Below are 7,733 nucleotides of genomic sequence, written 5' to 3'. Positions count from 1 at the left end.
CTGCTCTCCACTCCCTGCTGAACGTGATCGATTTCGAAAGCTAAAGTGAAAATAGCATTTGCTACTGCACGCTTTCGTGAGCTTCAGCGACTACACGTGATTACAGATTGCCTTCCCCCAATATAAATGCCCCCCTGATGTAGGTGCCCTGGCGCCGGCTCTGATTCCATACAAATTTCATTCTGCATCTTAGAATGTCAAAAGAATGAAAGCGCCATTTTTGACGCTGGAGAACCCGAGAGTGATGTAAGAGGGAATCCATGATGGAATCAAATATCTTGAAAGAAAGCAAAACAACAGAGAAGAAATTTGTGAAGTATTCCTCAGATGCCATGTTCATTATTTACAGCAATAAACTGACAATAATCCAATCTCGAAATGTGCATGACGTCATTAACAACAGTTCCATATTGTTTGTGAGGTCAAGTCCGATTCTTTTCCACGAACTGAACAGTTTGTTCAGAAAAAAATTATTCACCAGTTAGTTCATATAATCACGCAATTGCATCACGTATTTACAACGTTATTGTTAAAAGCACCCTATAATTATATGAATTCTAGATGTTTTACATATCTATGGCCATGTTCACACAGCAGCAGAATATGGTTGTCAGTCCTGTATTTGAGTCCTTAATACGATTCAAATGCTCCGCTCTCCACCAAAATATAAAAGCTGCTGTCGGTTAATGATGATTTGACGAATGAATTCGCGGCTCGATTGGACTCTTGTCGTGTCAGAAAGTGATAAGACTTTCAGTTTTATGGACGTCGCCATCTTTGATTTTACGTTGGTCACTGTCGCTATGGTTACTGGTAAGGAATACGGGCTTTACTCCTGTTGCATGTTCATACAGACAGTATTCTAAACACAACTGTAAGCTGCTGTGTGAACTGGACATTTCGAGACTCGCACCTGTAAAGAGAATGCGGTTGTCAATCCCAAAAACTGACAGTGTGAATGTAGCCTATGTGTATAAAATATTCATTCATGACTCGAGAACCATTGTAACCATTAACCGACTCATAATACAACAGAGAACTGCTGTTAGTGTACTATTGTTGACTTGAAACTATAGTTGTCAGATCACTTTTATATTTCCCATACGTTTTATTTGTTACACTTCATGTGGTTCAGCACTGCAAACACACATTTTGCCCCCTTTATGAAACCCTCGGCAGACAGTTTGCATGTTGGACATGTTTGTACTGTTTTCAGTTCAGTGTTCAGGAACTGGAGTGCTGAATGAGTTGGCAAAAAACAGCATAATAAGACATACGGTGGAATAGTGCCTCATTTCAAGTCAGAGTGACTTTCAGGCAAGTCCTAAACGAGTTTTGATTGAGTAACTTGTAGATCTGTGTTGACTCGAGTCGAGACCTTTTTAGGGTGCTTTCACACTAGCACTTTTGGTGCGCACCCGGGTTCGCCTGATGTCAGAGTTTGGTTCGTTTGGATGATGTGAACGCTGTCTTCCAAACTCGGGTGCGCACCCGCGAACCATACCCGAGTCCACTTAAAAAGGGTGGTCTGGGGTTCGGTTCATGTGAACTCCGGTACGGTTCGCTGCTGATGTGAATGCAATCGTACAAAACCACAGAAGTGAACCACTATTAATGACGTATAATTTGATAAAAATGTGTGTTTGTGTGTGTTTCACTCACTTTCCTGACGAGCATGACTGACGCGCTCCAAGCAAAGAGCTGTATATCTTATTTCTGTTCACCTTCAGTGTTCTTTAGAGCATTTGCAGTACATTCGTAAGACCATCGTAAGATTCATAAGTGCCGTTATGTACTGAAGCTTTGGAAACGAAACCAATGGTTCAAAAACATAAATATATAAAAATGAAGAGAGCAACTATGCATTTTGCTGCCTTACTTAAGCAACGGGGTAAACAGCTGCTGGCTTGATGACGCAAACAAACCACGGTTCCAAATAAAATAATATGAACGCAGTCCAATGGGGGCAGGGGGAGGGGGGAGCAATCGAACTCAGGTTCGGACCAGGCAAGTGAACCAAGTGTAAAAGCACCCTTAGTCTAAGTTAAAATCAGTTAAGTCTGATTTGATGAACTGGTTCACCAAATGCTAATTAAGCAGTGAGTTGCATCGTTAGAAACACAGCTCTGTATGACTTTCTTCAGTGGAACGGAACCCAAAAAAAAAAAATATATATATATATATATTATTATTTTTGCAAATGCATTTGCAAATTATGATTTTTGTAAATGCAATGAAAATCAAAAGGGGTCTAGTGTTGTTTTGGACCCTATTGGCTTCCATTGTATCCCTTTAATCCCATATCGCTTCAGCACACGAATATGGAGAATGTGAAACATTCCAAGCACTTGTGAGTCTAAGATGAATGCAGCTGGAGCCACAAGGCCATTTGTCCTGTGAACCACCACTCATCAGTCTTTTCTTAGGTTTGACGTCATCCCGAATGCAAACGCAAAGAGGAAGAACTCCAACAGGCCATTTTCTTCTTGGAGCAAATATCATTTTCAGCGACACCGCTGGTCTTGTTCATTTATTAGCTGCCAGCAGCTGTGTGTACAATGGCCAAAACTTGGGAGCTGTCCAGTGCTGAAAACAGAGGATATACCAGGAAACAAAAAGAGAGAGAGAAGCTTGTATTGGAGGACCGAGTGCCTGAAGTAGCACTGTGCAAATTGCTGGCATAATTATCAGGCTTCTTTTCCTTCTGGACCTCTCCCACAGGGTAAGCGATAAAACATTTTCTAAATGAATCTTTAAACCGCAAGGTAGTGTGTTTTTGTCTTGAGCAGACCTGCGAGCCAAATGGAATCTTTTCAAGACAGAAAAAGAATTAGGGCTGAAAAGAAATTAAAATTAATATTTTCTTCTCCCTCTACGAAGTTAAACTCTTACAGTCCCATTTCGAAAACCAGCAAAACACAGACCAGGTGTCATGATTCATTTGTGGTGTTTAAGGCGGCAAATGCCCGTTCTGAATAATGTATTCCAAGTCTGGGCACCGATAAATATTCAGACTTTGGCGGATTGGCGGGTGACACATGTAGTAGAGACAGCTGCTGCCAACTGCTTCCTCTGGCTCATGGGATTAGACACAACTACTCTTTCTTGTCAGCTGTCAATCAAGACTGCGCACACAACGTAAAACACCAACCTGGATGACTGTGGACATAAATTAAGACTTATATTGGCATTTATTCACCACACAATCACAAACAGACCATTAACTTTGCATAATTAAACACAGCCTTTGTCACAAATCAGCACTTGGCTTATGCAGGAACACAAAACTAGCATGAAGTTTTCTTGAATTTGCATCTACCAAAAATTTATAGAATAATTTTAGTAGACCTGGATGACTGTGGACATAAATTAAGACATTTACTGGCATCTATTCACCCCCAACACAAACAGACCATCAACTTTGCATAATTAAACACGGCCTTCATCACAAATCAGCAGTCGGCTTATGCAGGAACTCAAAACTAGCACAATGTTTCCCTAAATTGCATCCACCAAAAATTTCCCGACTAATTTTAGTAGACTTGGTTCATTAAACACGGCATATGTTAATTTACGACAAGGACATTATCTCCTGGAATCCGAAGGCATTTAGCTTTCTGGATGCTATTCAAGTACAATTCAATTCCACCTGTCAGCACAACCCCCCCTCATACAATTGTAGGGACTAAATTACGCAGTCGAGCGGAAACGCGTATTATTAAAATATGAGAATCAATCAAGTGCCCTCTACAAGTCACCCAACGCCAAAATGGTTGCGCTCAGAGGCAATTTCCACTTTTTGAGACAAGAGACAACATGCTCAAAGGTGCTCCTCTGGCATTTACGATTATACAGGGAGAAGAGGGTGCTCAGATAAAGAGCAGAATGGATGCCCCAAGGAGATTTACCGAGGTTCTGGAGCCAACTTGAAAGGCTGCTTGGTTTTGCAAGACTGAGCTGCTCCGCTGGGACTCGGGGTTAGAAAGAAAGGTCTTTGAACCTGGAGGCGCCGTATCGGAGCACTCACCCTGATATAGATGCAAGCAACACAGGGTTGCTTGAGGGTGACAGGGTATGAGTTTAGCAACACAGCCTCAGCGGACACCCATATGTTTATTTGATCAATTAAGATCAGGGATGGGCTAAAATGCTGGCCAATACGGTAAACTAATGGTTATGTTATGGTGATAACCAATAAACGGGCAATATTATTTTGTCCAAAATAAAAAATTTAAATAAATATAAATAAAAATGAATAAAAATGTAATTAAATAACCGTAAAAACTAAAATCAATCATTTTAAAAGCTGCAAGTTAATTTAGGCATCCATAATAATGGATATTATGAAAAAGGTTATTCATTTTGAGATTTGCTAAAAACTGCATTTAACAATGTTCAAATATGAAAGATATGGCTGATAACCAATCAATGGCTGATATTAAAATTCTATATAAAACAATTCATTAAAAAAATTAAAAAAGGAAATAAATGTAAATAAATTTTAAATAACACTAAAAATTAAATATATTATTTTTTAACGTTATATTTAAGTGAATTTAGGCATCCATTATAATGTACAGTACAATTAAAAAAAACATTTTTTTTTTCAAAAGTTGTAAATAAAACATTAGTGGAGTACAATTCACAATACCATTTTAAAACAGTACAATCTTTCTACTTCTGAATTTCATGTTTAATTCAATATATTGCTGTTTGTTTGCTGTTTATTCGTGAAATTTACTAGCAATTTCTGAGTGAAAACTGTTTCTTTTTTTTGGTCAGTATATGAAAAATGGATATTCAGATTTGCTATTAAAAATCTAATATACCAGCTTATACAACTAAAGCCAAACAAAAGCAATTGCTGGAGGTTGCCGAAATGCTGTGCGTTGCTTCCTAATATGCTGCAATATCTGACAGTATGCACTCTCATTGGTAGTCACTGCATGGCTCATTTGCATAAAGTTGGACTCCAACTTTGTTGCATCGCTTGTGTTGCCGGAACTTTCTACAAAAATTATGGTGCAAAACTGTTCCCAGTATGAGCGCGCCATAGGATATACTCCAAGAACGGTATAATTTCAGAGGAGAGGAGAGGAGAGGAGAAAGGTGAGAAGAGAAGAGAAGAGAAGAGAAGAGAAGAGAAGAGAAGAGAAGAGAAGAGAAGAGAAGAGGGCAACGTTACAAACCTTGCCCCACAGTAACCAATTTGCTGCAAACAGCTGCCTGAAATTTTCCCAGGGCACCTGGAGCCACAACTCGCACCACTTTCTATTTCTGATGCTCTTTGACAAATAACACACATCTTCACATTCACAAGTCACTCTCTTGCACTTTTCTCTTGTCAGCATCAAGACTTGTTGTAGACTGATGCAAGAAGCACCTGGAGTGCTCCGTCAGGTAGAGACTCAGGGGTTCAGACCGAACAGAGACAACAGAGTCAGTCACGACAGAATGCCAAGAGAAATTCGGCTCAGTCTTCCTCTCCCACCAGCTACACGCTGTCGTCGAGGCAGGCACAAGACTGGCAGCGCTCAGCACTTGTCAGCTTTTAACAGCATCCAGCTGACACTCTGCGAAGGAGAAAAACAATGCGGGGTCCCTTTCGATCCCAAAATTCTCGCTCACTATTTCTGATGGGATTTCTTTCAACCACTTCACATCAAGGCATTACTGCAAATGACATCTTGCAGGTGGGGGGTTATATCAAGGCAAAGAAAATGACTCACTTGAGTGGATCTGGGGAAAACCGGACAAGAACATTGCATTTGATTGCATTTGAACCCACAAGCACTTTGCAAATCACGTAATATTTCAGAGGATAAGTGATTAATAGGTCTGAGAACTGCACAAATATCTGATTTTAGAAATTAGATAGCAATCTACTCTTCATATATTTAACATTTCACCATGATGTCTTCTGCTCCGAACAGCCGTTCAATATCGTTGTGCTCCTGGTTTTATCCCCTTGACTGTCCTCACTGAGGTACTGCGCTTGGCAAGGGGGCTGTATATAGCCTATCCTGAACACAAAACATCCTACACCACGTTATACATTAATAATGAAGCGAGACGCAATCAGTTAAGCACAAAAACATCGCTTGTTCTCACCTTCTCCGAAGTAAAGCGCGTCGTCGCCTCAGAAAGTCCACAGGAATGCCGCGTCGCCTCAGATACAGCAGAGTAGATGATAACAGCCGCTGATGTTAACCATTCAAATCTGTTCAGCCTCAGAAACGTGTTAAAACGAACTCCTTACTTCGTTAAAATCGTTCAAAAAGCACGGTATTTCTCCTCAGCCCGGGTCCAGAGAGGAGCTCGAAACGGCGCACGCTTCGCCGGTCGCGAGGAGAGACACTGAACAAAAGCGCGTCCGGAGGCTCACAGCGGTTCCCCCCTCACCGAATGAACGGAGCAGATGCTTAGGCAAGAGAGTGCGTTAGACGGTGTATAGCCAATTCTCTATGGACTTCGGTGGGGGGATGGACAATATTTTGCACAATATTTCAGCGATTCCGTCCTTTGTTTGGTCATTTGCTTGGGCAGATTTATTGCGGTGCACAGGGTGCGAATTGTGGAGAATTTGGGGGTTCATCTGACTCCTAGTTATTTGAATCCACCAAAACGAAGTTACAACAGTCCCTTACGAAAATTAGCCATGGTTTTACAACCAAAAAAGCATACCCTTATACGAAAATTAACCATTTACTACCAATTAAACCAAAAAACCATGGTAACTATAATTAAACCATGGTAACCACAAATTAACCATGGTTTTGCTACACTAACCATAGTTTAACCATGGTATTTGTAGTAAAACTGTGGTTATACAAATGGTTACTACAGTTTTACTACAATAAAACCATGGTTAATTTTCGTAAGGGTAGTAGCTAATATAGTTAATAGTTAAAAACAAAAACATAGTAACAATATAGTTAAACCATGGTAATCTTAAATTAACCATGGTTTTGCTACACTAACCACAGTTTGCAGTAAAATGATGGTTGTACAAATGGTAATCAATTCTCCCATAAAAAAAAAAGAATGTGGGTTGTAAAAGTATGTAGCCTTTACATACTGTATGCATATATATGTGCATATTTAAACAGTGTTTCAAGCCACCAAGTACCACAAAATATATATAAATTAATGTAATTATTACAAGTAGTTAGAATGCGCTGAATAGAAGCTATAGCAAACAGAAGTCATGTTGCCTGGTGGTGACCATAGCAACGTTCCTAGCATTGCTGTACGGATTAGTATGTGAAAATACGTCGACAAAACACTTTTTATTCTTAATTTTTAAACTTTAATGTTCATCAACATTTTTTTTAACGACCAAGTGCCACAAAAGTTAGATTACGACAAAATCAGAATGTGCCAAATAGACGTTAGCGAACAAACAATTTGAGGTAACCAAAGCAACTATTCACAATTTATATAAGAACATTAAATGCATTGACAAAAAAGTACTCTATTTTTATTTATCTTCTAAATGTTAGTGTTTATTACAAATAGGCTACGATATATTCCAGGTCTTATTGCTTTATCGTAATGGAATCAAACATTTAATGATTGTTTTTGACTGAAAGAACCTTTAAAATCCATGGAACCTTTCCAATGCACAAAAGGTTCTTTATAGTGGAAAAAGGTTCTTCAGATTATTAAACCAAGAAAACTGTTTCTTTCAAGAACTGTTTACCGAAAGGTTCTTTAAGGAACCCAAAATGGTT

General features: G+C 39.4%; 1 protein-coding gene across 1 annotated transcript in view; it reads right to left on the bottom strand.

Moving 5' to 3' along the window:
• LOC107687726 (neurocan core protein-like) overlaps positions 1–6,333 on the bottom strand; it is a 166,937-nt gene extending 160,604 nt beyond the window's left edge. Inside the window, exon 1 of the mRNA XM_016485176.1 lies at positions 6,112–6,333. The gene's annotated coding sequence lies outside the window, so the exon portion shown is untranslated. The remainder of the gene's footprint in view (positions 1–6,111) is intronic.
• Positions 6,334–7,733: the final 1,400 nt, after the last annotated feature.

Source organism: Sinocyclocheilus anshuiensis, unplaced genomic scaffold, assembly GCF_001515605.1.
Source record: "Sinocyclocheilus anshuiensis isolate Anshui unplaced genomic scaffold, SAMN03320099.WGS_v1.1 scaffold305, whole genome shotgun sequence".
Taxonomy (NCBI): Eukaryota; Metazoa; Chordata; class Actinopteri; order Cypriniformes; family Cyprinidae; genus Sinocyclocheilus; species Sinocyclocheilus anshuiensis.
This window is presented reverse-complemented; position numbering and strand designations above follow the sequence as displayed.